Source organism: Camelus dromedarius, chromosome 11, assembly GCF_036321535.1.
Source record: "Camelus dromedarius isolate mCamDro1 chromosome 11, mCamDro1.pat, whole genome shotgun sequence".
NCBI lineage: Eukaryota > Metazoa > Chordata > Mammalia > Artiodactyla > Camelidae > Camelus > Camelus dromedarius.
In genome coordinates this window covers 31,209,023-31,216,614 of record NC_087446.1, presented here as the reverse complement: position 1 = coordinate 31,216,614, position 7,592 = coordinate 31,209,023, and positions in this window count along the sequence as shown.

Genomic DNA, 7,592 nt, shown 5'->3' with positions numbered 1-7,592 from the left:
GTATTTATTTTTTAATAGACCCTGGAGTGATTTTTATATACAACCAGGGTTAAGAGTTGGCCAGACCACTTGGCCTCTAGGAAGACGTAAGTGTAGTTCATCTCAGGTCTGTTTTCTTTTCCATCGACACTTGCTCTGTATACTCTCACCCAGTCTTGTGGCTTTAAAAACCCTCACATTAATATCCCCACATGCAGTGTTTCGTCTGAATTCTAGCTCACTGTTCCTCTTAATTCCAGCTCACTGTTCAGTTTTTCCCTTAGACGTTTGATAAATGCGCATTCTGACTTAACTTTCCCAAATAGGACTCTTTGCTTCCCCCCAAATCTGCTCCTCTCCCATGTCTTCCTCATTTCAGGAAGTGGCCCTCACCCAGTTTACTCAGACCAAAAATACTGAAATAAATCTTGACTTCTCTTTCTTCATACCCTACTTGCAGTCCATCTGCCAATCCTGTACCTTCCTGCTTCCTGATATATCCTGAACCCAACTATTTGTACTATCTCACCAGCTCCAGGCATCATCTTTGATTTATCTCCCTGCTTCTGTTCTTGTCCCATCCACTCTCTGTCCTCTACAGAGTGACCAGACTAATCTTTATGAAATCTAAATCAGATTACAGCACTGTCCTACTCATCACATTTGAAATGAAATCCCAGATCCTTTGTATGGACCTCAAGATGTCATGTAATCTGGCCCCTGGCTGCCTCTCTTTGCTTGCCCACTCAGCTCCTGCCACCCTGGCCTCCTTGGTGTTCCCCTCAGAGTTCCCATTGCTGGTTGTTCTCCAGATATTTGCATGATTTATCCTTTTGCATAATCCCATCTCTAGACAAATGGCATCCCTTCAGTGACCTTCCTTTCCTGCTCTATTTCTTACCCGCTTCATTCAATTCACAGCACTCATCACTATTTGGCGTCTTTTGCATCTACTGGTTTATTATCTGATCCCCCCACTGAAGGCAGGGACTTTGTCCTTTCTGTTCATTCCTGCATCCCAGTGCCTAAAAGACTGCCTAGAGAAATAGCAGGCTTCAATAAATATTTTTTGACTGGGTGAATGAATACTCAGTGATCCTTCCAATAGGAATGGCAAACCCATTTTTACTTTGTTTTGTCCCTTTCACTTATTAACCAAGCCTTTGTCTCAGCCTTTGGCAAAGCCCTAGGCTTTTCTACAAGGCGGGAATCCACCACCCCCATAAAATTAAATAAATAAATAAATAAATAAATAAATAAATAAATAAATAAATAAATAAATAAATAAATAAATATTTGAGACCCAAAGGAAAAGATATTTGCTAAGAATCATACTTTTTCACATAACTAATTCCATGAATCCTGGCAACAATCCTATGAGATGATGTTACTATTTCCACTTACATATAAGGAAACTGAACCTTGAAGGAGATCACACAGCTAAAGGGTGGAACGAAGGTTCAAACTCAGGTATTCTGACTCATAGTTCAAAATGGGGACCATGAAGTATCTGTTGACAGTGTTGAGATATAATGCATGGGTAGCTAGTGTGGGAAGTTGTCTCCTCTTTGTTTTTCTGTAAATGAGACTTTTTAGGATTCCTGGGAGAGAGTATTTTGGAGGTCTCTACTTACTCTTCTAACACATATCCCTTTTCCAGTCTCTTCCTAACTGAAAGAGTTGCTGTCTGGAAGCATCTTGTGATATTTCATTAAGGTTCAGTGGCAAGTGCTTTAGAGGGCAGTTAGAACTCTTTGTTCTCATTTAGTCAATATTTGGTCACTACAAGGCTAATATATTTAGTTTGAGACAGCAAATCAGGGACTGTTTGCTTGGTTTGAGTGTTGGAAAAGCCTTTCAATTCCACTCAATTCAATTCCTGGAACAATGGTATATAACTGGTACGGTTTAAACATTTAACTTCTCATCATTCAGCCAAATGAAGTAGGACAGACTGTATCCCACAACTAGATAATAAGAATATCTTTTCAGTTTACAAAGTGCTCTTGCAAAAAGATCTCACATCAACTGCATGACTAATGAAGAATTTTAACATTGAGGACAGGGGTGTGGGGGAGAATGTCTGAAGAAATGAGATGAACAGTTTTATTATGTGAGTGAACAATGCACAGAAAAATTAACTGCCCATTTAATTGACTTAAGAATCCTGTGATTAAACTAAGTGCAGAGGATTATGCTGCTTGAAGTGGTAATTAGGATTCCTCTGTTTTGTGTGTGTGTGTGTGTATGTGTGTGCATGTATGTCCTTGTATATGGTGACCTATGCAGGAAAATAAGAGAAAAATGACAAAATACATAGAACAAACATCTAATTTGAAGTCAAAGAGCCTTTTTGGAGAACCTAGTCTAATACTTTTTCTTGCTAAGAAACTTGGGCTCTTGGACTAGATATTTAACTTGAGAGTCACTTTCCCCATCTGTAAAATGGGAATACTTATCTCACAGGGTGACTGTTGTGTCTAGTACAAAGAAGACCACTCAGTAAATGTGTATTGAGTTAAAAATTCTTTCCATCTGTTACCATCTTTCATTGATGAACAAAAAATTGTGAAGTCCTAGTTCATTTGGATTTCTCTGAATTCAGGTATTCTTTATGGAATGTAGAATCTTATTATATTCTGAAAATATTCATTCCTAAGGTACCTTGGGATATGTAATAAATCAAAAAGAAATATAAACTTTAAAAGAAAAATAAGCAGGAGCCATACAACAAGGTACAAACCAGACTAAATAAATATGACTTACATCCTTCCCTGAAGTTCAGCTCATAGCGTAAAAGTGATCAAGACTGGACAGTGACTCCACTGAAAACATCTTTGCTTTGGTAGCTGCAAGAACTCAGTGGGAGCCCCAAGTTTTGTTTACTGAACAGCAGATGAAATCCTTAAACAAACTTCTGCAGTGCACTCACAACTCAGTTAAGTGTATTCTCATGGCTACAACCAAAACAAAGTGAACAGAGAGATCCATGGATCTAGTCAATGATGATAGTTAAGCACTCGCTTCTTATGGCAGCAGCCAAGGATGGGTAAGTTGGTGAACACCACAGCCATGAGGAATGCAGTGGCTCAGGAAGCGGACCTGAAGACAGAAAAATCACCACAAAAAAAATCAAGCAAAAACTTTCCAACAGAATACAACAGTATCTGGAATTGTCATAAGCCTTGACATGCATTAGTCTTACCTTATTACCACTGCAAACCTCTAAGCCAAGTATTTGTAAAAAGGGAATACCCCACTTCACAAGACCTGGTACACAGGGAGAATTACTGAATGTTAGAACATTAGAACAAGAAGAGGAGTTAGAATAGAACCATTTATTATGACTAATCATTAATGACTTACCATTATGTTTACTCTTCACTTAAACCTGTCGCTGTTCTTGTAAAATAGGAATAACCATCCTCTAGGAGTGAGGGAATTGGAGCTCTGGAGGTGAAAACAGGTGTCAGGTGGTAGGAGACCAGGGTCTTTAACCTGGTTGTTCTGACTTCAAATTGAGTGTTCTCTGTGCTGTACCTCAGCAAACCCCACAGGTTCAGTCTTGTTGTGGAGCACTGTAAGGGCTGAAACAGCAGGAGGCTTGGCCCTGGAGGCCACAAAGGGCCTAGCAAATCTTTTCTGTCTGGTATAATTTGGCATTTGCCTCTGTCACACCTCTGTCTGACCTTTTAGGTGTCAAGTCTAAGTTTGCTTGATCTGATTTGACATCTCCGCGTCATTCTGCACTGCTGATCATGCTCTTCTTGAAACCATCTGTTCCTCTGGCTTCCACGTCATGTGTCCTAATTCTGTTTCTCTGACTGATGGTTTTTATACTAAACTTAGCCTGAGTAACAGCTAAGATTTATTGAATGCTTCTTATGTGGCAGTATTGTCCCAATCCCCCTACATGTATCACATGTATTAATTTACTTAATCTTCCTAATAATGCTATGATACAGGTGGCATTATTGTCTTTCTTGAAAAGATAAGGAAACATAACAACAAAGGAATACAATCATTTTTCTTCATCAAAATTAAAGATGTTTGTGTGTCAAAAGATGTTTGTTCTATCAAGAGAGTGAAAAGACAACTCACAAAAGGGGAGAAAATATCTGCAAAGCATATATCTGACAAAGGATTAATATTCAGAATATGTAAACTACAATTTAACAACAAAAAAATAAACAACCCAATTGAAAAATAGACAAAGGACTTGAAGAGACATTTCTCCAAAGAAGACATTCAAATGACCTCATCTTTCTTGATCTTTTAGCAGCATTTGATATGATAATCACTGCCTCTTATAAAATACTTCATTCAGCACCACTTCTATGATCATGATGGCCCCCTTTCAGTCTCCTTTGCAGGTTCCTCCTTATCTCCTGATTTCCAACTTTAGATTCCTCAAGGATCTCTGTGTTCTGACTCCGTCCTCTAACCTATGTTCATAACTTTGGCTAACACCCCAAATGCTGACATCTCCCAGTCTGGATCTTTCTTCTAAACTTAGCCTTATATAGCCAACTGCCTATTCAACATTTCCACCTAAAGATTATTAAGTATTTCACACTTAGCCTATCCAAACCAGCTCAGTTTCTACCCAAACCTCACTGGCTGCCCCATCTCAGTAAATGACAACTCTGTTCCTCTACTTGTTCAGGCCAAACACCTTAGAATCATCTAGACCTCTTCTTTCTTATACTGCACATTCATTATATCAGCACGTCCTGTTGGCTCCACCTTCAACTTATATCCAGAATTTGATCCCCTCTCACTGCCTTCACCACCACCACCACCCATCATCTCTCATGTAGATCATCTCAAGAGCCAACAGGTCTCCCTTACCTCCATCCCTGTTAGAGCACCACATGGAACAATGCTTTTTAAACTTAAAAACACTAAAAATCCAAGCCATGTCATGTCACTTCACTGCTTAAAAACCTCCAGTGCCTTCCTAACTCAGAGGAAAAGCCTTATTCATTACAAGGCCCTCCTTGACTGACCAGCCCCCATCTCACGGGGCTTCAGCCACACTTGCCTCTTTGCTTCTGTTCCTGCCTCAAGGCCCTTTCTTTCACTTGCTGTTTTTACAATGCTCTTCTACTTGTGGGGCCAGTTCCTTCACTCCCTTCACACCTGACCACCTTATGTGAAAAAGCTCCCTGCATCCTCCACACCCCTCCTATTTGGCTTCATTTTCTGTACAGCTGACCCACTTAATATATTGTCTGACTCTCCACCTTAGTGGTCAGTGAGGGCAGCAGCTTTGTTTTGCTCACTGCTGTCTTCAGCACTGAGAACAGTGCCTGGCATGCAGCATACACTCCTACTATATGGCCACTGTAGCTTTGGTTAGTTCGGGGGGAAAAAAAAAAAGAGGGGTCAGGGACGGCATACAACTTGGGGAGTTTTAGGGAATGTTGATTATGTGATAAAAATTCTTCAAAACATGGGTCCCAAGGGGAAAATATCAGGGATCTTTAGTTGGTAAAATGCTGAGAACCTCTGAATTGTGTTATTCCAGGTTTTGAAGCACAACAGAAACTCAACTCAACATGTTTTCAGTAAGAAGAAACTTTGAGTTTTGGTACTGAGTCTGGTCATACCCTGGCCTCTGGACATACAGACTTAAGGTTTTTTTCTAGTCTAACATTTCTCTGTATTTTGACCAAGTTATTTCGGCAAGAACAGAAGACTGCAGCCTTGTCTCATTTTCTCCAGGCCCCAGCTTTAACCTGAGAGGCGATGGCTTTTATATATATGAATGAATATAAGCCCAAAATAACAATGAAATTCTACACATTTATAACTTACAAGTTTCTTAAATTACACTTTTCCCCCTATTATACAAGTGTTTCATGTTTATCATGGTGAGAAAACTGGTTAAAAGTCACCCTTATGTCACTGTTTAAGGGATTATCACTGTCAAATTCTTCAGATTTTATAAAATATTCACATGTATACTAGATGTAATTGTCATATAACCTTGTCATTGGCTGTCATTACTTATGTATCATAGTTTAATATTCTAAGTTCAGGCAAGATAAGTGACTTCATGGCTAATAGCCAGACATGAGTGCTAAAGAATAAAGCCAAAGAATAATGCATTTCAGATCAGGGAACCATACCAAACTCCCCTTCAGCCAGCATTGGCTAGCGATGGTCCTAGATATGAAACTCACATGAGAGATTCTTTTGTTGCTGAAATGAAGATAAACCAGAAACCTTTTAATAGGACATCCCATCATGATGAAGATTATGCTATCTAAGGGGAAAGAAATAGCGTGTAATCAGAGAATTATTGTTCCTTTTGAATTATTATACTCCCATTAAGTACTTGTATTGCATTGCTTTAAAATATAAGGTATAATTAATTCTTAGCAGATTATGTTCTGTGCTGGAACCAGCTACACTATTTTTAAAACTGTTATCTCCCTCCCCTGCCACCAATTCTTGTCCTTTCTAATCTCTAGAAGTTGAGTAGTTCTCAAGATGCTCACCTGTGCCTAAATATAAACTCTCTTGCACCATGGAACAGTATGTAGATTTGGCTTTACATAGCAGAACTATCTCTTTATTAAGAAATAGACAATCTGAGAATTTTAATACTAGAGAGGATTTTAGAGGTCCAGTCCAATTCATAAATCACAATTGTTAGTTTTTTTTTCTTACAGAAGAAACTGTGACTCAATATGGATAAGTCATTTGCCTGAGATTTACAATAGTTCTGTCCATAATCCAGCTCTATTGACTTCCAAACAGAGGGCTCTGTAGTTTATTCTCGAGGTTAGCTGTAAAATGAAATGTATCCACGGGTAACTTATCATAATGGTGAAGAACAGATGTTTGTGTCTTTCAAACTGGTTGGGATACTGGTTCTGCCACTTCATGTGTATGACTTTGAGAAAACTACTAAGCCTGTATATCTTCAAATAATATATTCAGGTTCTAGAAACATGTCTGATACCTAATATTACTTTGTATATAAAAATAAACATTTTTTCATAGGGACACATTTAAGATCTTCCTTCAGTAAACAAGACTAATTTCCATATGACCAGATTCTGAAAATGTTTTATTAATTTTTACAGATGTACATCCAGGGGAAATTACTATTTGCCAACTTTATTTTCAATGGTTATAGCACATCTGCTAAGGACCTTCAAAAGCAAATTATGAAAACAAGGAGTGATTATCATATGGGATATTTCCTACCCAATGACTTCAGAATCCGGTAGAGTGACTATATACATCTTATCTCACACTTTTATTTAGTAAATCCCAGACAAGGGCCAAATTTCAAGAACTGCCTTTACAAATATTTATTCCTTGCTTCAGATCTTTTCTGTGAAGAGGTAGCTTATTTATTTAAAAGTTCAGTTCAAGGAAAGCCACTTTCTCTTTAACCAGCATTCAGTCTGCAGAACCACTGTGCAGTTACCATGAATGTTTCCAAGACTGCAGCTAAGCTTAGAGAGGTTCCAACCAATCATTCATTCATTTACACAGGACAAGTATGATCCCTTGGACGTTAACTCTCTTCTTAGTTCGGTATGTCTTTTCTGTCAGGGAGGTCATATAAGTCAACAAATATAACATGATTAGAA